We start from the raw sequence: 25,737 nt of genomic DNA on the forward strand, positions 1-25,737 counted from the left end.
GCCGGCCGCAACTGGGAGACCCATGAGGCGGCCCAGCGTCGTCCGGGTTAGGGGAGGGTTTGCCTGGCCAGGATGTCCTTGTCCAATCGTGCTCTAGCGCACTCCTTGTGGTGGGCTGGGCGCATGCGCGCTGACTTCGGTCGCCGGTGGTTCCTCCGACACATTGGTGTGGGTTCAGCAAGTAGTGCGGCTTGGCGGGGTTGTGTTTTGGAGGACGCACAGCTCTTGACCTTCACCTCTCCCGAGTCCGTACAGGAGTTGCAGCGATGGGACAAGACTGTAACTACAAATTGGATATCACAAAATACAATATATATAAAAAACATAAAAGGTTCTTCTTTCCTTTCGGACAGAAGTGGCATCTATCTTGGGGTGAAAGAAATAGAATGTTGGAAAAGGAAAAACTTTACTTAAAACTATTTGAGACCATCATACTCTGTTACAATACCTAATAGCCTACTTTCCTTTATGGCCTCCTGTAGCTCAGTTGGTAGAGCGTGGCGCTTGCAACGCCAGGGTTGTGGGTTCGATTCCCACGGGGGGGCCAGTATGAAAAATGTACGCACTCACTAACTGTAAGTTGCTCTGGATAAGAGCATCTGCTAAATAACTCAAATGTAAATTTGTGTTGAAAGAGTGACAAGCAAATCCCTAGCAGGCAATAGTACTTCCACCTAAGATTCATATTACAGATCAGTAGAGAGAGGAACTAGAGGAATCCACTCTAGACTATTGGTATGGTATTAAGCTCAAGGGAGAATCTCAGTTTAATGTCCTCTCTCCTCACTCTCCTTCGCAAAATCCATTGGATGAGAGGGTCAGATGCCCCGGCCCACTGACCTTCTCATCCGATGGGTTTTGAGAAGAAGGCGAGGAGAGAGGAATCAAGGAAATGAAATGAAGATTCTCCCTATGTCTTGGTTGTGGCCTGGCCCATTAGAGCCTTCTTGGTATTCCTCTCAGGCCTCAGCAGGATGATGTAACACTTTGCGCCACCAGGAGGCCAAAGCTGGAAGCTAAGATGGTGAATATCTCCACAGCTACAGTGTACTTCCCAGGAGAGCTGACGTAAGCAGGGACGGAGGTCACCCACACAGCACAGAAGATCAGCATGCTGAAGGTTATGAGCTTGGCCTTGTTGAAGGTGTCAGGGAGTTTCCTGGCAAGGAAGGCCAAGAGGAAGCTGAGGATCGCCAGTAGGCCGATGTAGCCTAGCGACGCTCCAAACCCTGCTACTGACCCCACCACAAACTCATATACAATCTTATCATTATGGTAGCGTGTGTTTTTGTGTGGAGTTGGAGAGGCTGAGACCAGCCAGGCTGTGAAAACCAGGAATGTTCTTCTCTGCTGCCAAGCTGGTCTCGCCCCCGGGCTTAGAGGTCCTAAACACAGTCAGCATCACCATGGAGACACAGAGAACAAAGTTGATACCAAACGCTGCTTGCCTCAGCTGACACGTCCATAGCCGGGGCCGACCAATGAACAGCGAGCACAGGAAGTAGAGTTTGAGTGACAGCAGAAGCAGGAAGCTCAGCTCAGAGTTATTGGCCTTGTGGTGTCCGAACGATGCTGTGATGATGTGTTGATAAGAAATCCGCTGACACTGTACTTGATTATAAAGGTTTATTATATCAAAGATTTCAGTATCAATGTACAGATTCTGCAGAATCTGGAGAGCAACAAACCCAATCTCAAATATGTTCACTCTCTCCTTCCTTTGTTCAAACATGGTATATATATATCCTATGCCCTATGTAACATAAGATGGCGTGTTTTGAATAGACCAATCCCTGGCCTCCACATAGCCACATGTCCTCTGTCTTAGGGGGCCCCTATAGTAACACTTTCCAGATGTTTCAGCAAAGTAAAGTTCATTTAACCAACAATATGAAAACCTCAGATACTACATATTTCCCCCCTTCGAGACTAATTAAGTCTCGAAAACAAAAAGAATAGGATTATGACAAATAACAATTGTTATTACATCAGGCTTCTTGTGTAACTTTTAGCAATAAAACCAAGTTTATGGAGTGTGAACACATTTTTATGGAGTGTAAGAGCGAAAAACCTGTCTGGCAGCTTTCTTTCCAAATATCCATCAATCAATCAAGACAGTAAAATTCTCTCACGGCCCCTCTGCCCCAGGCGACCACCTACTCCAGATCAATTTATAAATCTTTATCAATGCATTTTAAGCTATGATGCAATCGAATACACATGAAAGCCTGAGAAAACAAAATACAATCAAAAACCCGTCCACATTCAGGCTGGTCGACCCATCGGACCCTCCCGTGGATTCTCTCTGTCCCTGCCTAGACCCAATATCCCTAAGCGTCAAAGAAAAAAACTAAAAACATCTGAGGTCCCCACATGTACCCAACAACAGAAAACATCATTCTTCAAAAAATTAATACAGAAAGAATATGACACAAATTATGTATTACACATGCAAATATGTATGTATATATATATCATTGAAGACACTGGAATGTAGTCCACTACACTGCAGCTCCTCAGCAGTGTCGACTTTCAATGCAACGTCGATGATGGAATCTGAACATTTCCACACCGTCCTTGTTCAACTTCCTCCAGTCCATTCATATTGTCCATGTTTGAGTATTTGAATCCCACTCTACACATTCCCCATATGCTTCTGGAAGAAAAGAAAACACCAACCAGTATCTTTTGCAAAGCAACACATGAAAATTAAAACATCAATATCAAAATAATATATAAAAATGATATATAAAAATGATATATAAAAATGAATCACATTCCATTTCCCCCCTTTGATTCATAAGAAAACAGTAAATATCACAACAATATGCAAAGAAATGTGAAAATTATCGCACAATCAGATATTCAAAATGGATATCTATCCATCAATACTCCATCCAGTACCACTTGTTCATCTCCATCTAGATCAGTCACGGTTAACAACGGCATCTGAGTGTTGTCTCCAGGCATCACAACTCCAACCCATCTCAATATCATAACCTTCGCAAAAGTCAATAACAAAGACTTTCCTAGAGTTACTTCAACCCTAGTTTTCGTAACGTTTTGGTCTGACTTTTTTCAGAACTGGTCTGGGGCTACTTTGTCTAACCGTATCACCAGCTTCTCCTGTAACAGAGTTGCCCTTGGTGATCTCTGTGGTTTCACATTCCACTGAAATATGCCCTGTTGTTTCTGGGACGTATTGAAAATCAATGTCCCCAAATCTCCTTTCCTGTCCATCCATTGCAGAGTCGTGTCTGGCATCATCAGAAGTGTACACATAATCATCAACGTTGTCCACAGCATGGACAATCTCTCCTTCTGGGTTTTGACTCTGGATATTGTCATGCATCTCTCCTTCTGTCTGTTCTTCCCTATCTTCATCCTGCTCTCTTGAGCCTTCAACATCTTGGCTCTCTGCGCGTGGCACCTCTTCTCTAGGCGCTTTAACACAATGTGACAAATGATACCACGTTGGAGACCCTTTAACCTGGACAGCCGTTCCAGTACTAAGAAAAACTTCAAATGGTCCTTCACGACGTTCGTTATACCACTTCCTTCTAAATACCTTCACGAACACCTTGTCCCCAGGTTGCACTGTACTCCTTTTTTGCTCATTGAGCTTCTCCTGCACCTCTTCTTTTCTCTGCCTGTCAGAAACATATGTGGACAACTTTTTATGAAAATTGGCCATATATGTAACATACGCTCTCATTTCATCTTCCAAAAGAGCCAAACTTGGACCCTTTCCGCTTGTTCGCAAACAAGGCGTAGGCATCCTTCTTCCTGTGACCAGTTCATGGGGTGTCATACGTAGATCATGCAACTCACTTGAGCGACACACCATTAATGCTAAAGGGAGCGCCGCTATCCAGTTTAGACCCGTATGCTGGCAAATCTTGTCAATGCGATTTTTCAAAACACCATTAATTTTTTCACAAATCCCTTGACTTTGTGGGTGATAAACTGCTCCTAGACGTTGCTTAATTCCCAATTTTTGCAAAATCAATTTCACTGATTTATCCACAAATTCTTTCCCATTATCTGAGGATATTCGATCGGGAAATCTCCACCTGCTTACACAAGAACTTGGCAACCGACTGAGCGTCTTTTCGCTTGGTTGGACAGGCCTCCGGCCATCGTGAAAATCTATCCACAACCACCAGCATGTATCTTTTCCCTTCAACTGGTTTTATCATATCAACAAAGTCGATAACCAACTCACGCATAGGACCTCTCGGTGTTGGAATGTGACCAGGAAGAACAGTCACACCCCTGCAAACATTATTTTTCAGACAGATTGTGCACCTGCCTATGACATAGTCAACCTGTTCAAGCAAATATGGTGCCCAAAAACCATACTCCTTTGTGATTTTTCTCCTAACCTCCCCCCTTGCAACATGAGCTAACCCATGTGCTTCCTGAATCATCAGACCTAATAGGTCTAGAGGCCCTACTATCAACCCCTCATGGTTTCTCCAAAGACCCGTAGCATCTTTGACGGCACCTCGGTCTAGCCATAACTGTTTGTCAATCGTAGAAGCAGCTTCCTGCATCAAAATCACATCCTTAAGCGTAATTTTGTCTTCCAAGTCCACTCCATGAGTGACCAGAAAAACCTTGCCCAATTTGTCCGCTCCTGTGACGGCTTTTGCAGCTTCATCAGCAGCTTTGTTCCCTTGTGTGACTTTTGACACATCTGTTTTATGAGCTGCACACTTAGCTATCGCTATCTCTTTAGGCTTCATCATAGCATGCAACAGTTTCATTATTTGCGCATGATGTTGTGTCGGAGAACCATCCGTTTTCTTAAACCCTCGACCTTTCCACACTGCTCCAAACAAATGACATACACTATGTACATATGCAGAATCAGTATATATCGTCACTCGCTTTCCTTCTGCTAACAAACACGCTTCTGTTAGCCCCACAAGTTCAGCAAGTTGTGCGGACGCAGGCTGTGGTATTACTTCAGCCTTTTCAACAACAAATCCAGTTCCTTGGGCTTTAACTACTGCATAGCCAGCACACAATGTATCTCCCACAAGATAACAAGACCCATCAGTCCAATACTCCAGGTCTGCCTCACGTAATGGAAGGGCTTGCAAATCTGATCTAAGCCTCGAGTATTTCCCTGCTTCTATAACACAATCATGTGGCTCACCATCCTCTGAAGTTGGCAAATTCTCGGCTGGATTCACCGTATCACACTTCACTAGGGTGACATCTTCCTGCTCTAAGAGCCTGTGATAGTCTCTGAGCCTAGGCATAGTCAATGTATATTTTCCATAGTTCAGAAGATTTCTGAGACTATGATGGGTAAGAATTGTTACTGGGTAACCCATCGTAACAGATGATGCTTTGTCATACATTAAATATACTCCCACCATTGCTCTGTAGCACAGTGGTAGCCCTAGTTCTACTTCTGAATAGGCAGTAGAGTAGTAGGAAATAGGTTGAGGATTCGTCCCTGTACCTGTTGGCTGACAAAGAACTGCACATGCATATTTACCTCCAGTAGAAGTAGACACATATAGCAAGACATTCTTAGAGTAGTCTGGTAGTGTGAGTGCTGGTGCCTCTTGTAACCTCTGTTTGATCGTTTCAAATGCTACAAGGCCTTCCTGTGTCCAGGAAAGTTTGCTATAGAGTTGACCATTCCCAGTATCTTTAACCATAGCTCTCAAAGGCCCCGTCAAACTAGCATAGCCCTCAACCCAGGCTGAAGAATAACCAGCAATACCAAGAAACGTCATCATCTCTCTGACAGTTCTAGGCTTCTGAGCCTTACGAATAGCTTCCAATTGACTGTCAGAAATGCTTCTGTGTCCATGCATTATTTTCTGACCCAAATAAACGACCTTCTCCTGGCAATATTGCAACTTTTTCTGTGAAACCTTATGCCCCTTTTCTGCCAATTCCTGTAGCAATTTTATTGAGTCTTTATGACATGTTTCCTTATTCTGTGAACAGATAATTATACCATCCACATACTGAATGACAGTGCTTTGCAATATCTGATATATCCCTACCAAATCGTCCTTCAGTACTTTATTGAAAATGTGAGGGCTATGCTTGAACCCCTGTGGCAATCTCCTGTACTCATAGAACTGTCCATTATATGTGAACCCAAATAAACCCTGACTTTCTACACTAAGTGGAACACTAAAAAATGCACCACATAATTCTAACACCGTGAAATGTGTCGCATCAGGAGGAATTTGGGCTAACAAGGTTTGCGGGGCTGGCACTTCTGCTGGAAAATCAGTCACTACCTCATTCACCGCTCTCAAATCATGAACCACACGATAAGTCTCATGGGGTTTTTTCACAGGCAACAAAGGCGTGTTACTCTGAGGATTTTTTATTGTCTTCAAAACACCTGCTTTCGAAAGTCCTTCAATTTGTGGTTCGATCGCATGGATTGCTTCATCTTTCAATGGATACTGATTCTTCCAAGGAGGTCTGGCTCCTGGCAAAGTTCAACTTTCACCGGTTGGGCTGATGTCAAAATTCTCTTTCATCGGTACAAAAACAGCTTTCTCTGCTTCTGTCATCATTTCTCCGATATGCTTCTGCTCATAGTCTTCAGAAACCAACAAGGTCACATGTGGCACACTCTTCTCAATCTCAAATTCTTTATCTAGATAATCGTCTGTGTTTATCTTCATAGCTGCTCCTTGTGTTCCTAAAATTATGTAACATGAGCTGAGTTGAACTTTCTTTGGTTGATGACTCAACCATTCCTCTGAGTTCGATTGGGCAGCATTCTTGAAATACTTGAGCGTACAATGAAATGGATATTCCTGAAGCCTCGCATCTGGCATGTTTGCCACATGAATTTCTCCCATATCTTAGCCGGCTTCAAAAAATCTGCACTGAGATTTCCAATCCAAAATACTGAAGAAGAGTCAATCTCTGTCGTCATCAACAATTGGTAAACCGTTTCTTTTGGCATTTCTACCAGACAGCCGTCTGGCGTACATTTTATTGTACAATTCAATCTACACAATGCATCTCTTCCCAACAATGCAATAGGTGTATGTTCCGATACCAGTATTGGTATTGTAGTTTTCTGATTTTTATAGCAGAGCTCAATTGGTTCCGTAAAAGGAATCAGCTGTTTCACTCCCTCAAACCCGATTGTCCGAATCAGTTGATTGGACATAGGGAGATGTGTAGCATTTTCAGGCCGAACACAGGTGAAAGCAGCTCCGCTATCCGCCATCACTTCAAATGGTCGGTTATTTACTTTCACCTCAATTGTTGGATCCTTTTCCGGTCCTGATGCTACCAGCTGACACCCCCCTTTCGGATCTTCTGGGCACCTCTAGCATCCTGGCTCTGGGCCTCTATAAGGGTTCACCGGTCCTCCAAATGATCTTGACTGGCCCCTGTATCTTCCTCTGAAATTTCCTCTGCTGTTTCCTCCTGGCCCATTACACTCACAGGCAAAGTGACCAACCTGTCCACAATTATAACACACTTCTGAAGATTGCTGGAAGTATGGATTAAATCTTCCTCCTCCTCCTCTTCCTCTTCCTAAACCTTCTCGTCCTCTTCCTCTCCAATTCTGTGTCTGTCCGGAAACTGGCTGTGGATATGAAACAACTGGTCCCACTAGTGGTGGCTGGGACAATTGTGGTTGGACCACTTGATGAGCTCTTGACACATAGGCTCTCGGATTTTCTTGTTGTCCTAGTTGGTCAATCAGAATGTTGTCAGGATGCACATTTGTTGGAAACGTATCTTTCAGTGCTCTCCACAGCCGATTTCTACTTGCAGCTAACAACTCAGGATCATTCACCGCAGTCCCCATATATCGATTAAGTCTAGCTCTCTGAAAAATGTCTTCCATACCTGGAATCCCAAGGCAATTAGCCAAAAGTATTTTAATGTCTCCTATGGCAGACTGTGTTCCCACCGTAATTTCTTACAACTTTGAAATCCAAGGATATGCTCCATCTTGAAGAGTAGGCAGCTTCTCATGTATGTCTGACATATCGGTATTCTGCAAAGGCTTATACTCCAGGTTATGTCCTCGGATTATCACTGGCATCATCTTCTTACTTGTGCTCCCTTTTCTTGTAAACCTCCTCTCCAATTTTTGGGATCCTTTTTTCAGCAGTTTTTCCTTCTGTATCTTCAGCTTCTTGAGTTGTTCTTCCAATTCTCTTACTTCTTCTAAATTATTCGCCTTATCCAAGCATGCCATGCATCGATCCATATCTCTTTCTATTTCTTCTGTGCTAGTCATTGTAGGATAAAATCCTCTTGAACATAAAGCACCTTTAATCTCCAAATCTTCATCGCTGTCTCCATCTTCACTTTCATCAGAGGTCGAATCTCTTGTATCCTTCTTCTTCCAACTTCCATCACCCCTTCTTTCCGCTCTGGCCAACCGCCGTCTGATCACAGGGTCATATCCACCCATGATCTCTTCTAAATCACTCTGATCATCATCATTCACATCTTCAAATTCCATCCTCCTGAACCTCACTCTACCCTTAGTTTCCAGACATGTCATTTTCTTCTTATTTTTGGAGTTTGGATTCATCTTTATGGTCATTTCTGCTTGTCCTCTCTCTATTATTCGTTCATCTTCATCTCTGATGCAATAATCACCCTCCTGAATGATCACTGGATGCTGAGGATAGACGTCCTTAAACTCTACTTCTTTGTCACGATCGTCTAAATAAGCGGACCAAGGCGCAGCGTTGCGAGTGAACATGATGACTTTTAATTAGAAAAGCACGTCAATACAAAACAAAAGACGAAAGTGAAGTCCAATAGTAACAAAGACTAAACTTGGAACAAAAACCCACAACCCACATGAGAACACAGACAGAATAAATATGGCTCCCAATCAGAGATAACGAGCCGACAGCTGACACTCGTTACCTCCGATTGGGAGTCACACGACACCACAATTAACACACAACCAACCGAATACACCCTTACAACCAACCCCACAACAAATACCCAACAAAACAAACACACCCTGGTTCATTCACAACGTCCCGGAACCAGAGCGTGACAGTACCCCCCCCTAAAGGTGCGAACCCCGGACGCACCAACATAAAGACTAGGGGAGGGTCTGGGTGGGCGTCTGTCCACGGTGGCGGCTCTGGCCCCGGTCGTGATCCCCACCCCACCACAGTCACAAACTGCTTAATAGGCAGCACCGGACTAAGGGACAGCACCTGACTAAGGGGCAGCACCGGACTAAGTGGCAGCACCGGACTAAGGGGCAGCACCGGGCTACGGGCAGCACCTGACTAAGGGGCAGCACCGGACTAAGGGGCAGCACCGGGCTAAGGGACAGTACCTGACTAAGGGGCAGCACCGGACTGAGGGGCAGATCCTGGCTGGCTGGCTCAGGCGGATCCTGGCTGGACGGCTCTGGCGGATCCTGGCTGGCGGAAGGCTCTGGCTGATCCTGTCTGGCAGAAGGCTCTGGCTGATCCTGTCTGGCGGAAGGCTCTGGCTGATCCTGTCTGGCGGAAGGCTCTGGCTGATCCTGTCTGGCGGAAGGCTCTGGCTGATCCTGTCTGGCGGAAGGCTCTGGCTGATCCTGTCTGGCGGAAGGCTCTGGCTGCTCCTGTCTGGCGGAAGGCTCTGGCTGATCCTGTCTGGCGGAAGGCTCTGGCTGCTCCTGTCTGGCGGAGAGCTCTAGCGGCTCCCGGTCTGGCGGACGGCTCTGAAGGCTCATGGCAGACGGGCGGCTTTGCAGGCTCGGTACAGACGGGCAGTTCCTGCGGCGCTTGGCAGACGGACAGTTCAGACGGCGTTGGGCAGACGGGCAGTTCAGGCGCCGTTGGGCAGACGGGCAGTTCAGACGGCGTTGGGCAGACGGACAGTTCAGGCCCCGTTGGGCAGACGGCAGACTCTGGCCGTCTGAGGCGCATCGTAGGCCTGGTGCGTGGTGCCGGAACAGGAGGTACCGGGCTGAGGACACGCATCTCAGGGCTAGTGCGGGAAGCAGCAACAGGGCATGCTTGGCCCTGGGGGACGCACCGTAGGCCTGATGCGTGGTGCCGGAACTGGAGGTACCGGCCTGAGGACACGCATCGCAGGGCTAGTGCGGGAAGCAGCAACAGGACGCACAGGACTCTGGGGACACACAGGAGGCTTGGTGCGTGGTGTAGGCACTGGTGGTACTGGGCTGGAGCGGGGAGGTGGCGCCGGAAATACCGGACCGTGCAGGCGTACTGGCTCCCTTGAGCACTGAGCCTGCCCAACCTTACCTGGTTGTATACTCCCCGTTGCCCGACCAGTACGGGAAGGAGGAATAACCCGCACCGGGCTATGTGGGCGAACCGGGGACACCATGCGTAAGGCAGGTGCCATGTAAGCCGGCCCGAGGAGACGCACTGGTGGCTTGATGCGTAGGACCGGCTTCATGACCTCCGGCTCAATGCTCAACCTAGCCCGGCCGATACGTGGAGCTGGAATGTACCTTACCGGGCTATGCCTGCGTACAGGAGACACCATGCGCTCTACTGCGTAACACGGTGTCTGCCCGTACTCTCGCTCTCCACGGTCAGTCCAGGGAGTAGGCGCAGGTCTCCTACCTGACTTCGCCACACTCCCTTTTAGCCCCCCCCCAAGAAATTTTTGGGTAGTACTCTCGGGCTTCCAGCCTCGCCTCCGTGCTGCCTCCTCATACCACCTCCTCTCTGCTTTAGCTGCCTCCAGCTCTTCACGAGGGCGGTGATATTCCTCCGGTTGTGCCCAAGGACCCTTTCCAGCCCGTATCTCCTCCCATGTCCATGAATCCTTTGGAGGCGTCCATAAATCCTGTGTAGGCAGGTCCTGTTGTCGCTTGTTACGCTGCTTGGTCCTCTTGTGGTGGGTTTTTCTGTCACGATCGTCTAAATAAGCGGACCAAGGCGCAGCGTTGCGAGTGAACATGATGACTTTTAATTAGAAAAGCACGTCAATACAAAACAAAAGACGAAAGTGAAGTCCAATAGTAACAAAGACTAAACTTGGAACAAAAACCCACAACCCACATGAGAACACAGACAGAATAAATATGGCTCCCAATCAGAGATAACGAGCCGACAGCTGACACTCGTTACCTCCGATTGGGAGTCACACGACACCACAATTAACACACAACCAACCGAATACACCCTTACAACCAACCCCACAACAAATACCCAACAAAACAAACACACCCTGGTTCATTCACAACGTCCCGGAACCAGAGCGTGACATTCTTCCTCGTAAGGTGGGGGTCTTTTTGCTGAATCCGTATGTGAGAAAGGTGTATTGACTTCTGCCATTCGTTTTTCTGTTACCTTCGCCTCTTTTGCCATTTTCTCTATACCTCTGTCTCTTTTATCTTTTGTGTCTTTTATCAGTTTTTCTCCCTCATTTTCAAACAGCTTAAGAACACCCAGCTCTCTTTGTCTCTTTTCTTTACGTTGTTCCCCTTTTTTTCTCTTCTTTTGATCTGCCTTATACGTGGACACAAGCACTTGCATTATTTTAATTACGTCTGGGTTAAGAGTCCCTTCCACTGGCCATGGTTGTTCAATGTCAGGCCAACGTTTATGCCATTTTCCAGATAACCTTGCAATACCATTAACTAGAGGATTACTCTTTTGCACTACATCAACAGGAGTAATTACTTTCATAGTTTTGATGTCCTTTTTCCGCATTGTAACAACTCTTTTATAATCCTTTATTGTGAATTATTTTATTATTATTATTATTATTATTATTATTATTATTATTTTAAACTAATTAATTTGTAAACCAAAAAATACTTTAAGCTGTAGCTTATCTTTCCCTCCTATTGCTCTACCAAATTATTGATTAGTGGCAATCTAAAGAAAAGTAAAGGAAACTGGTCAACTTCAGAGCAATCAAAAAAGAAAGACTTGTAATCCAGCAACACTACAGCACCCACAAACCAATTGCTTAATAAGCACCCAATCACCTTAATTTTACAGAATAATCTCAGTGCTGGATTTCCAACACAACTCTAATCAAAACAACACATGCACAAAGAAAACTTCAATGTGCAATTCTCAATTACATCAATTGATCAGTCTGTTGCCAAGTCCCTGTTAAATGGTCACAACATGAAATATGTTAGGCATACACAAACAGATAAATGCCCTTCATCTATAATATCCTGTAAGGGAAAGTAAGTTTGTGGATAGAACAGTACTGGCCATAATTGGACTGGATCCGGGACAGCACACGCTGTCGCGTGACGCACTGGTCAGCACCTCCTCTCTCTCCGTCTGAGTAATCATCATATATGTTTTCTTAGTCAAGCAACAACCACTTAACAAACCAAATACTTTATTCGTGTGTACTCAAGTCTCCCCCTTTCTTGTTTCAGCTATAAGTCTGCGTGTCACAGCAGCTCAGTGCAGGCAGGGGAGTGGAATATTTGTTCTGTGTAACTGTAAACTCCTAAAATTCCACACATGCGCAGTTCATTTATGAGTGTATCTTCAGAGTGAGATGAGCACTCCCGCAAGCAATTTTTCTCTGAGTCAAACAGCAGACAGACCAGCTGTCTCTCGGTTCTTTCCAACAAACCACATTTACCACACAGACAACAGTAACACTGAACAAAACGCACAAACCAACACAAAACATAGAACACAAATCCTACTTCGAAGTTACTTAACTTTACTTTAGTCTATTTTCTCTCTCCTCTTTCTTCACCCTGCAGATTTATACTTATTTTCTTATCCATTACAAATCCTCTCTATACAATCATAACGTCCTCCCGGGGGCTCATAGATTTTAACAAATTTGAAAACATTCTCTCAAATGGAGACTCATAAGGTTTTAACCGTAATTAACAGATTTCCTTACAAAAAACTAAAACCCCTGTTCTCAACCAAACCATATATACAGTGGGGGAAAAAAGTATTTAGTCAGCCACCAATTGTGCAAGTTCTCCCACTTAAAAAGATGAGAGAGGCCTGTAATTTTCATCATAGGTACACGTCAACTATGACAGACAAATTGAGATTTTTTTCTCTCCAGAAAATCACATTGTAGGATTTTTAATGAATTTATTTGCTAATTATGGTGGAAAATAAGTATTTGGTCACCTACAAACAAGCAAGATTTCTGGCTCTCACAGACCTGTAACTTCTTCTTTAAGAGGCTCCTCTGTCCTCCACTCGTTACCTCTATTAATGGCACCTGTTTGAACTTGTTATTAGTATAAAAGACACCTGTCCACAACCTCAAACAGTCACACTCCAAACTCCACTATGGCCAAGACCAAAGAGCTGTCAAAGGACACCAGAAACAAAATTGTAGACCTGCACCAGGCTGGGAAGACTGAATCTGCAATAGGTAAGCAGCTTGGTTTGAAGAAATCAACTGTGGGAGCAATTATTAGGAAATGGAAGACATACAAGACCACTGATAATCTCCCTCGATCTGGGGCTCCACGCAAGATCTCACCCTGTGGGGTCAAAATGATCACAAGAACGGTGAGCAAAAATCCCAGAACCACACGGGGGGACCTAGTGAATGACCTGCAGAGAGCTGGGACCAAAGTAACAAACCCTACCATCAGTAACACACTACGCCGCCAGGGACTGAAATCCTGCAGTGCAAGACGTGTCCCCCTGCTTAAGCCAGTACATGTCCAGGCCCATCTGAAGTTTACTAGAGTGCATTTGGATGATCCAGAAGAGGATTGGGAGAATGTCATATGGTCAGATGAAACCAAAATATAACTTTTTGGTAAAAACTCAACTCGTCGTGTTTGGAGGACAAAGAATGCTGAGTTGCATCCAAAGAACACCATACCTACTGTGAAGCATGGGGGTGGAAACATCATGCTTTGGGGCTGTTTTTCTGCAAAGGGACCAGGACGACTGATCCGTGTAAAGGAAATAATGAATGGGGCCATGTATCGTGAGATTTTGAGTGAAAACCTCCTTCCATCAGCAAGGGCATTGAAGATGAAATGTGGCTGTGTCTTTCAGTATGACAATGATCCCAAACACACCGCCCGGGCAACGAAGGAGTGGCTTCGTAAGAAGCATTTCAAGGTCCTGGAGTGGCCTAGCTAGTCTCCAGATCTCAACCCCCATAGAAAATCTTTGGAGGGGAGTTGAAAGTCCGTGTTGCCCAGCGACAGCCCCAAAACATCACTGCTCTAGAGGAGATCTGCATGGAGGAATGGGCCAAAATACCAGCAACAGTGTGTGAAAACCTTGTGAAGACTTACAGAAAACGTTTGACCTGTGTCATTGCCAACAAAGGGTATATAACGAAGTATTGAGAAACTTTTGTTATTGACCAAATACTTATTTTCCACCATAATTTGCAAATAAATTCATTAAAAATCCTACAATGTGATTTTCTGGATTTTTTTTCCTCATTTTGTCTGTCATAGTTGACATGTACCTATGATGGAAATTACAGGCCTCTCTCATCTTTTTAAGTGGGAGAACTTGCACAATTGGTGGCTGACTAAATACTTTTTTTCCCCACTGTATGTATATATATCTAACATAAAATCTTATCAAAGCATGAGTCGAGCATATAACTCTCTGCACAATCCACACAGCTGAAACACAGCAGAGACATCTTTCATTGCGCACACACACACTCTCTTTCTCTCACACACACACACTCTCTTTCTCTCACACACACATGAAAACTACCCTAAAGCATGCTTCCGTCGCTTCTTTTCCTTTATTTTCCTTCCTAAATTTGTGCTACCTTGAGTTGCAGATATTCAATGAGAGGCTACTTCGGACATATAGCTCGTCAACTATATACCGAGAGGTAACATACAATTGAATGTGTATTCTACAATCTCACAGTTCCTTGGAACGGACCAATGGTTTACAATGTTGCTTTTTCAGTAGTGAAATATGCTATATCACTTTTCAAATGACCTTTTGTGACTCAACTTTTATCCTCGTCCAGTTTGAGCTCTGTTCCTGCGGGGGCTGATTCGTCGACCACACCCAGATTCTCCAACTGCACGCTCCCACCCCGTGGTGAAGTTAACCCTCTCCAGGTAATGGACCAGCTGACCAGAGGAGGGGGATGGAGGGAAGGAGGGAAGAGAGGGAAGGAGGGAGAGGATGTAGATAAATACAGTATGTAGTCAGCGGACCTTGACAAAGAAAACAGTAAACAGAAGTAAACAGTTGGCAAAGTTTCCGTCTGGACCTGTGTGCCTACAGTGAGGGAAAAAAGTATTTGATCCCCTGCTGATTTTGTACGTTTGCCCACTGACAAAGAAATTATCAGTCTATAATTTAAATTTTAATGGTAGGTTTATTTGAACAGTGAGAGACAGAATAACAAAACAAAAATCCAGAAATACGCATGTCAAAAATGTTATAAATTGATTTGCATTTTAATGAGGGAAATAAGTATTTGACCCCCTCTCAATCAGAAAGATTTCTGGCTCCCAGGTGTCTTTTATACAGGTAACGAGTTGAGATTAGGAGCACACTCTTAAAGGGAGTGCTCCTAATCTCAGTTTGTTACCTGTATAAAAGACACCTGTCCACAGAAGCAATCAATCAATCAGATTCCAAACTCTCCACCATGGCCAAGACCAAAGAGCTCTCCATGGATGTCAGGGACAAGATTGTAGACCTACACAAGGCTGGAATGGGCTACAAGACCATCACCAAGCACCTTGGTGAGAAGGTGACAACAGTTGGTGCGATTATTCGCAAATGGAAGAAACACAAAATAACTGTCAATCTCCCTCGGCCTGGGGCTTCATGCAAGATCTCACCTCGTGGAGTTGCAATGATCATGAGAACGGTGAGGAATCAGCCCAGAACTACACGGGAGGATTTTGTCAATGATCTCAAGGCAGCTGGGACCATAGTCACCAAGAAAACCATTGGTAACACACTACGCCGTGAAGGACTGAAATCCTGCAGCGCCCGCAAGGTCCCCCTGCTCAAGAAAGCACATATACAGGCCCGTCTGAAGTTTGCCAATGAACATCTGAATGATTTAGAGGAGAACTGGATGAAAGTGTTGTGGTCAGATGAGACCAAAATGGACCTCTTTGGCATCAACTCAACTCGCCGTGTTTGGAGGAGGAGGAATGCTGCCTATGACCCCAAGAACACCATCCCCACCGTCAAACATGGAGGTGGAAACATTATGCTTTGGGGGTGTTTTTCTGCTAAGGGGACAGGACAACTTCACCGCATCAAAGGGACGATGGACGGGGCCATGTACGTTCAAATCTTGAGTGAGAACCTCCTTCCCTCAGCCAGGGCATTGAAAATGGGTCGTGGATGGGTATTCCAGCATGACAATGACCCAAAACACACGGCCAAGGCAACAAAGGAGTGGCTCAAGAAGAAGCACATTAAGGTCCTGGAGTGGCCTAGACAGTCTCCAGACCTTAATCCCTTAGAAAATCTGTGGAGGGGGCTGAAGGTTTGAGTTGCCAAACGTCAGGCTCGAAATCTTAATGACTTGGAGAAGATGTGCACAGAGGAGTGGGACAAAATCCCTCCTGAGATGTGTGCAAACCTGGTGGCCAACTACAAGAAACGTCTGACCTCTGTGATTGCCAACAAGGGTTTTGCCACCAAGTACTAAGTCATGTTTTGCAGACGGGTCACTACTTATTTCCCTCATTAAAATGCAAATCAATTTATAACATTTCTGTCATACGTTTTTCTGGATTTTTTGTTTGTTATTCTGTCTCTCACTGTTCAAAGATACCTACCATTAAATTTATAGACTGATCATGTCTTTGTCAGTGGGCAAACGTACAAAATCAGCAGGGGATCAAATACTTTTTTTTCCTCACTGTATGTGTGTGTGAATGTAAGCCACCTGCCAGAGCTCCAGTCTCTGTAGGCTGGCACAGCGGTGCCCACTGAAAGGTCCTCTCCTTGGCACACACTGCAGTACGTCATGCAGGACATGGGTCAGAGTGACACGGCCACATTATACTCTGGTCTGAGCTCAGACACGTGCCCATAGTTGGTCTCCACATCCCTCAAGTCCTCCTGTCCTGTACGCACACCACCCGCAGCCTCCACCCAACCTGCACCGAACCTGCACCCAAACACAGCCTCCCAGAGCTGTCTCACCTTACCAGAACAGAGAAGGAAGTGTTATAGAGGAATAACATTTTTTGGGGGTATTTATAATAGGCAATGTAGGTATTTAAAAAGAAAAAAAAAAAAAACTTTTAAATGATAGTAGATAAACATAATGTATAAAGTAATGAAGGAGTGAAATAAATCGTTAGAATGGGGTAAAAAATCCTACCTAACATTGCTGTTTCCGGGGTTATTGGCAGGTTGGTCGTCGGGGCGGATGCTAAGCAGGTAGTCCCTTAGGCCGGTATCTCTCCACGACGGATAGTGATACCCAGGGTACCCCCCCAGGTAGGGCATGAGACGGGGGGTGTGAAACACCGAGGAGGAGGTCCAGGCTTCTGTCACGACTTCCGCCGAAGTTAGTGCCTCTCCTTGGGCGGTCGGCGTTCGGCGGTCGTCGTCACCGGCTTTCTAGCTGCCACCGATCTACGTTTCTGTTTTCCAATTGTTTTGTCTGTATTGTACACACCTGGTTCCCATCACATTAATTTGTTTCCCTATTTAACCCTCTGGTTCCCTCACGTTGTTGTGCGTGATTGTTCTTTGTTTGGTGTTTATACTGCTGTGAGCTGATGTTGTCACGCCCTGACCTATAGAACTCTAGTTAGTTAGGTCAGGGCGTGCATGTTTAGTATCTATGTTATGTTTTCTATGTGTAGAATCTAGGTATTGGTTTTCTATGTTTTGTCCGGGTGTGATTCCCAATCAGAGACAGCTGTCGCTCGTTGTCTCTGATTGGGGATCATACTTAGGTAGCCCAGTTGCCTACTATGGTTGTGGGATCTTGTTCCGTGTTTAGGCTTGTATTGTGTTTAGCCTGAGGACTTCACGTTACGTTGTTTTGTTGTTTTTGCTCGTGTGTTTATTTTAATAAATAAACATGTATGCATTTCACGCTGCGCCTTGGTCTGACCCGTCCTTCAACGACCGTGACAGAAGATCCCACCAAAAATGGACCAAGCAGCGTGCCCAGGAGCAGACATCCTGGACATTGGAGGAGATCCTGGACGGAAAGGGATCTTGGAAATGGGAGGAAATTCAGGATGGGATGGATTGCCGTCCTTGGGAGGCGACAGTGGAGGCCCGGGTTAGAGAGGAGCAACGGAAACACAGAAGGCGCCGGCCGAGGAGGAAGCCCGAGAGGCAGCCCCAATAATTTTTTTTGGGGGGGCTAAAGGGGTGGTCGGGGAGCGAGAGAGAAGAGCCCCGACCACTGCACCCGGTGGGTTTCCAGGTTGAGTCCCTACGACCATGGGAACAAGAGTGGGCACAGTTTTATACCGAGGAGTCGGAGGATGACGACGACGATGAGTTTCTGTTCCCTAACTCGTGGGGGCTCCCGGAGGAGTCTTCACTGGAGGAGGATTGGGCGCGGAGAGTAAAGGACAGGTATAGTCGTAGACCTCCAGCGCCGGTTCCCAGTCCAGTATGACCCGTTCCTGCTCCTCGCACCAAACCAGTGGTGCGTGTCACCAGCCCGGTACGTCCCGTACCTGCTCCCCGCACCAAGCCAGTGGTGTGTGTCCCCAGTCCGGCCCGGCCCGTTCCTGTTCCTCACACCAGACCAGTGGTGCGTGTTCCCAGTCCGGCCCGGCCCGTTCCTGTTCCTTGCACCAAGCCAGTGGTGCATGTTCCCAGTCCGGTACGGCCCGTGCCTGCTCCCCGCACCAAGCCAGTGGTGCGTGTCACCAGTCCGGCCCAGCCCGTTCCTGCTCCTCTCACCAAGCCAGTGGTGCGTGTTCTTAGTCTGGTCCGGCCCGTGCCTGCTCCTCGCACCAGACCAGTGGTGCGTGTGTCCAGTCCGGCACGGCCCGTGCCCGTTCCACCGGTGCCTTTCCAGCACCGGTCAGCTGCTCCACTCAGGAGCCAGAGCAGTCCGCTTCACCGGTGCCTGATCCAGCTCCGGTCGGTTGCTCCACTCCGGAGCCAGAGTAGTCCGCTCCACCGGTGCCCAGTCCAGCTCCGGTCAGCAGCTCCACTCCGGAGCCAGAGCAGTCCGCTCCACCGGTGCCCAGTCCAGCGCCGGCAAACTGTTCCACTCCGGAGCCAGAGCAGTCCGCTCCACCGGTGCCTGATCCAGCTCCGGACGGTTGCTCGACTCCGTAGTCAGAGCAGTCCACTCCACCGGTGCCCAAGCCAGCTCCGGTCAGCGGCTCCACTCCGGGTCCAGACGTCAGCCCCTCTCTAGGTTCGGAGACTCCCACACCAGGGTCCAGACAGGGATCGGTGCATCATGGGAGGACTGAGAGGGGAAGCTCCGCGTTGAGGTCCAGACCGGTCCAGGGGTGCAACGCGGAGTCAGTAAGGGAGGAGACGTCACGCCCGAAGCCAGAGTCCGCACCTTTGGGGGGGGGGGGGGGGTACTGTCACGCCCTGACCTATAGAACTCTGGTTAGTTTGGTCAGGGTGTGCATGTTTAGTATCTATGTTGTGTTTTCTATGTGTAGAATCTAGGTATTGGTATTCTATGTTTTGTACGGGTGTGATTCCCAATCAGAGACAGCTGTCGCTCGTTGTCTCTGATTGGGGTTCATACTTAGGTAGCCCAGTTGCCTACTATGGTTGTGGGATCTTGTTCCGTGTTTAGGCTTGTATTGTGTTTAGCCTGAGGACTTCACGTTACGTTGTTTTGTTGTTTTTGCTCGTGTGTTTATTTTAATAAATAAACATGAATGCATTTCACGCTGCGCCTTGGTCTGACCCGTCCTTCAACGACCGTGACAGATGTTATTTCCCTGCGTGGAAATTAGATTTGTTGTTTTTAAAGTAAAGTTTGTCTATCACTCAGTTCTGTGTCCTGCACCTGACTCCGTCCTACCGCTAAAATGAGTTTTATATTTTTATAATCTTGCCATCAAGAATGCCACAATGGTAATATTTTACAACACTTTTATGCATTGTTTTATTTAGCTTTATGTGAGAGGGTAAACAGGCTACAAGCGTCCCCCTTTTTCCTCCAAACATAACGATGGTCATTATGGCCAAACAGTTCTACTTTTTGTTTCATCAGACCAGAGGACATTTCTCCAAAAAGTAAGATCTTTGTCCCCATGTGCAGTTGCAAACCGTAGTCTGGCTTTTTTATGGCGGTTTTGGAGCAGTGGCTTCTTCCTTGCTGAGCGGCCTTTCAGGTTATGTCGATATAGGACTCGTTTTGCTGTGGATATAGAGACTTTTGTACCTGTTTTGTCCAGCATCTTCACAAGGTCGTTTGTTGTTGTTCTGGGATTGATTTGCAGTTTTCGCACCAAAGTATGTGTCACACCCTGACTTATGGGACTCTGGTATGTTGAGTCAGGGTGTGGAGATCTATGTTGTATATTCTATGTTTATTTCTAGTTGTTCTGTTTCTGTTTGGCCGGGTGTGATTCCCAATCAGAGGCAGCTGTCGCTCGTTGTCTCTGATTGGGGATCATACTTAAGTAGCCTGTTTGTGATCATTAGTGGTGGGATCTTGTTCCGTGTATAGGCTTGTATTGTGTTTAGCCTGAGGACTTCACGTTACGTTGTTTTGTTGTTTTGTTCGTGTGTTTATCGTTATAATAAACATGTATGCATTTCACGCTGCGCCTTGGTCTGACCCGTCCTTCAACGAACGTGACAGAAGATCCCACCAAAAATGGACCAAGCAGCGTGCCCAGGAGCAGACATCCTGGACTTGGGAGGAGATCCTGGACGGAAAGGGATCCTGGACATGGGAGGAGATTCAGGCTGGGATGGATCGCCGTCCTTGGGAGGAGACAGTGAAGGCCCAGTTTAGAGAGGAGCAATGGCAACACAGAAGGCGCCGGCCGAGGAGGAAGCTCGAGAGACAGCCCCAACAAAACATTTTGGGGTGACTAAAATGGTGGTCGGGGATCGATGGAGAAGAGCCCCGACCACTGCACTCGTGGTGGCCCAGGGAGGAGTCCACACGGGAGGAGGACTGGGTGCGGAGAGTGAAAGACTGGTACAGTCGGAGATCTCTAACGTCAGTTCCCAGTCCGGTACGGCCCGTGCCTGCTCCCCGCACCAAGCCAGTGGTGCGTGTCGCCAGTCCAGCCCGGCCCATTCCTGTTCCTCGCACCAAGCCAGTGGTAAGTGTTCCCAATCCGGTACGGGCCGTGCCTGCTCCCCGCACCAAGCCAGTGGTGCGTGTTCCCAGTCCGGCCTGCCCAGTTCCTGTTCCTCGCACCAGGCCAGTGGTGCGTGTTCCCAGTCCGGTACGGCCCGTGCCTGCTCCCCGCACCAAGCCAGTGGTGCATGTCGCCAGTCCGGCCCGGCCCATTCCTGCTCCTCGCACCAGACTAGTGGTGCGTGTTCCCAGTCAGGCCCGGCCCGTTCCTGTTCCTCGCACCAGGCCAGTGGCGTATGTCGCCAGTCCGGCCCGGCCCGTTCCTGCTCCTCACACCAGACTAGTGGTGCGTGTTCATAGTCCGGCCCGGCCCGTTCCTGTTCCTCGCACCAGGCCAGTGGTGCGTGTCGCCAGTCTGGCCCGGCCCGTTCCTGCTCCTCGCACCAGACCAGTGGTGCGTGTTCCCTGTCCGGTACGGCCCGTGCCTGCTCCCCGCACCAAGCCAGTGGTGCATGTCGCCAGTCCGGCCCAGCCCGTTCCTGCTCCTCGCACCAGACTAGTGGTGCGTGTTCCCAGTCCGGCCTGCCCAGTTCCTGTTCCTCGCACCAGGCCAGTGGTGCGTGTTCCCAGTCCGGTACGGCCCGTGCCTGCTCCCCGCACCAAGCCAGTGGTGCATGTCGCCAGTCCAGCCCGGCCCGTTCCTGCTCCTCGCACCAGACTAGTGGTGCGTGTTCCCAGTCAGGCCCGGCCCGTTCCTGTTCCTCGCACCAGGCCAGTGGCGCATGTCGCCAGTCCGGCCCGGCCCGTTCCTGCTCCTCACAACAGACTAGTGGTGCGTGTTCATAGTCCGGCCCGGCCCATTCCTGTTCCTCGCACCAGACCAGTGGTGCGTGTTGCCAGTATGGCCCGGCCCGTTCCTGCTCCTCACACCAGACCAGTGGTGCGTGTACCCAGTCCGGAACGGCCCGTGCCTGCTCCCGGCACCAAGCCAGTGGTGCATGTCGCCAGTCCGGCCCGGCCCGTTCCTGCTCCTCGCACCAGACTAGTGGTGTGTGTTCCTAGTCCGTCCCGGCCCGTTCCTATTCCTCGCACCAGGCCAGTGGTGCGTGTCGCCAGTCCGGCCCGGCCCGTTCCTGCTCCTCGCACCAGACTAGTGGTGCGTGTTGTCAGTCCGGCCCGGCCCGTTCCTGTTCCTCGCACCAGGCCAGTGGTGCATGTCGCCAGTCCGGCCCGGCCCGTTCCTGCTCCCCGCACCAAGCAGGTGGTGCGTGTCGCCAGTCCGGCCCGGCCCGTTCCTGTTCCTCGCACCAGGCCAGTGGTGCGTGTCGCCAGTCCGGCCCGGCCCGTTCCTGCTCCTCGCACCAGACCAGTGGTGCATGTTCCCAGTCCGGTACGGCCCGGGCCTGCTCCCCGCAGCCAGAGCAGTCCGTTCCACCGGGGTCTAGCCCAGCTCCGGTCAGCAGCTCCACTCCGGAGCCAGAGAACTCCGCTCCACCGGGGTCCAGTCCAACTCTGGTCAGCAGCTCCACTCCGGAGCCAGAGCAGTCCGCTCCACCGGTGCACAGTCCAGCTCTGGTCTGCAGCTCCACTCCGGAGCCAGAGCAGTCCGCTCCACCGGTGCCCAGTCCAGCTCCGGTCAGCGGCTCCAGTCCAGACCCAGACGTCAGCCCCTCTCCAGGTTCGGGGTCTCCCACACCAGGGCCCAGACAGGGCTTGGTGCATCGTGGGAGGAAGGAGAGGGGAAGCAGCGCGCCGAGGTCCAGACCTGACCAGCGGCGCAACAGGGAGGCTGAGAGAATGTGGTCGTCACACCCGGACCCTACCCTGTTATGTCAGGTTTGTGCGGTCGGAGTCCGCACCTTTGGGGGGGGTACTGTCACACCCTGACTTATGGGACTCTTGTATGTTGAGTCAGGGTGTGGAGATCTATGTTGTATATTCTATGTTTATTTCTAGTTGTTCTGTTTCTGTTTGGCCGGGTGTGATTCCCAATCAGAGGCAGCTGTCACTCATTGTCTCTGATTGGGGATCATACTTAAGTAGCCTGTTTGCACCATTAGTTGTGGGATCTTGTTCCGTGTAGAGGCTTGTATTGTGTTTAGCCTGAGGACTTCACGTTACGTTGTTTTGTTGTTTTGTTCGTGTGTTATAATAAACGTGTATGCATTTCACGCTGCGCCTTGGTCTGACCCGTCCTTCAACGAACGTGACAGTATGTTCATCTATAGGAGACAGAACGCGTCTCCTTCCTGAGCGGGATGACGGCCGCGTGGTCCAATGGTGTTTATACTTGCGTACTATTGTTTGTACAGATGACTGTGGTACCTTCAGGCGTTTGGACATTGCTCCCAAGGATGAACCCGACTTGTGGAGGTCAACACATTTTTTTCTGAGGTCTTGGCTGATTTCTTTTCATTTTCCCATGATGTCAAGCAAAGACGCACTGAGTTTGAAGGTAGGCCTTGAAATACATCCACAGGTACACCTCCAATTGACTCAAATGATGTCAATTAGCCTATCAGAAGCTTCTAAAGCCATGACATAATTTTCTGGAATTTCCCAAGCTGTTTAAAGGCACAGTCAACTCAGTGTATGTAAACTTCTGACCCACTGGAATTGTGATACAGTGAATTATATGTGAAATAATCTGTCTGTAAACAATTGTTGGAAAAATTACTTGTGTCATGCCAAGAGTTTGCAAAGCTGTCATCAAGGTAAAGGGTGGCTATTTGATTTGTTAATCTCTTTTTGGTTACTACAAGATTCCATATGTGTTATTTCATAGTTCTGATGTCTTCACTATTATTCTACAATGTAAAAAAATAGTGAAAATAAGAAAAACCATTGAATGAGTAGGTGTGTCCAAACTCTTGTCTGGTAGTTTACAGACATAACATAAACAGATTAATACATACAGAAACATATACAGATTAATACATACAGAAACATTAAACAGATTAATACATACAGAAACATTAAACAGAAGGCATTTCAACCCGGTCTGGCACAAAGAGAAGATTCATGTGGGAGACAAGCCTATACACAACCTATATACACACGTGCCATTTACCACAAAGAAGCTACATATTTTTACAATGTAATTATAGGTAGCCCTTTTTCTTTATTCCAGGCTTTATCTAAACATTCCGCAAACGGAAATACACAATTGACAAAAAATAAAACGTTTCAGTTTCTCCTCATCACTCAGCCACATAATGCCAGGGTATATCTGGTGTGCTTTCTGGAATAAGAGCAAGCGTATATCGTGGTAGAAAGGGCAGTAGAGGATAAAATGAGTTTCATTCTCTATTTCTTCCAGGTCACAATTGTTACATAGTCTTCCCTCTTCAATTTCACCACAATACCGACCTGTTTCAATACGCAGAGGCAATATCCCTGATCTTACCTGTGCACATAGCGATCTCTTGCTTTTAGGTAGGTTATACATAATATATATATATATACACACCAATTCACCCTTAATCAAACAAAAGGTTCTCAATTTGGGTTTCTGATGAATCTCCTCCACCCATTTTTGTTTTCATATTTACATTTGAGTCATTTAGCAGATGCTCTTATCCAGAGCGACTTACAGTTAGTGAGTGCATACATTTTTCATACTGCATCAACAGTTGTTTAAAAAAAAAAATATCTATGTATGTCTCCCTTAATTTGATTTTCGTACAGATGTTCACAGTCAGACTGTTGAAAAAGGTCAGACATTTCAGTTGCCCAGGCTCCCCCTATGGATAGATGCCATTGAAAAACTTTACTAGCTATTCTGGCAGTTGGCATATCCAACAGTCTATTCTGGCAGTTGGCATATCCAACAATCTATTCCAAAGTCTCACCATACACACCTTCCATCTCACCTCACAGGGTTCCCAGCCCATGTCCCCAGTTATTACAGTTTTTCTCAGTCGCTTTGGTGCATTTCTTAGATCAAAAGTGCAATTCTTGATACTACTTGTACAAATTCCAAATCATCTAGTCACTTGTGCACATCATTAAAGCAATTTCTTATTCCTTTGAACAAATTGCAATTGCTTTTGTACATATTGCAATTGATAATGTACAAGTGTCAGCTTTTTTCCACATTTTCAATTGCTCATGTCATGTTGATCAAAATATAGTAGATGGTTCTCTGTTGAATAGTCTTACCCCTCAAAACATCTAGGCATTAGTTCCTTGCATAAGCCATTACATGCAAAATTGTTGAACTATTTGTCATAAACTGTCAAGCATAGTTGTACACATTTCTATTAGACCTTTTGTACAAAAACGTAAATTGCTGAATCGTGCAGGTGAAATTAACCCTCACTCATGAAGGAATGTAAAGTGTTAGTTCAACCAACAATCAACCAGTTGTCTAAATTGCTCAAAGGTGCATCTCATGAAGAATCAATTGGCAAGCATATATAGACAGACCACAACACAGAGTTGCAATTTTCCAATAATGGATGGACCAGGAAACGAACAGGGTCAACAGCCAAGAGGAGGAAGAAGAGGAGCAAGGATGCGTGGTGGAAGGCAAAACAGAGGAAGAGGCAGAAGAGGACATAGGCGCATATCTGATGACATAAG

At 47.2% G+C, this 25,737-nt stretch overlaps 1 pseudogene; it reads right to left on the reverse strand.

Annotated features, from left to right (window-relative positions):
- Positions 1–910: 910 nt before the first annotated feature.
- On the reverse strand, positions 911–24,569 carry LOC121568467 (annotated as a pseudogene).
- Between the last annotated feature and the right edge of the window lie 1,168 nt (positions 24,570–25,737).

Source organism: Coregonus clupeaformis, chromosome 6, assembly GCF_020615455.1.
Source record: "Coregonus clupeaformis isolate EN_2021a chromosome 6, ASM2061545v1, whole genome shotgun sequence".
Classification (NCBI taxonomy): Eukaryota; Metazoa; Chordata; class Actinopteri; order Salmoniformes; family Salmonidae; genus Coregonus; species Coregonus clupeaformis.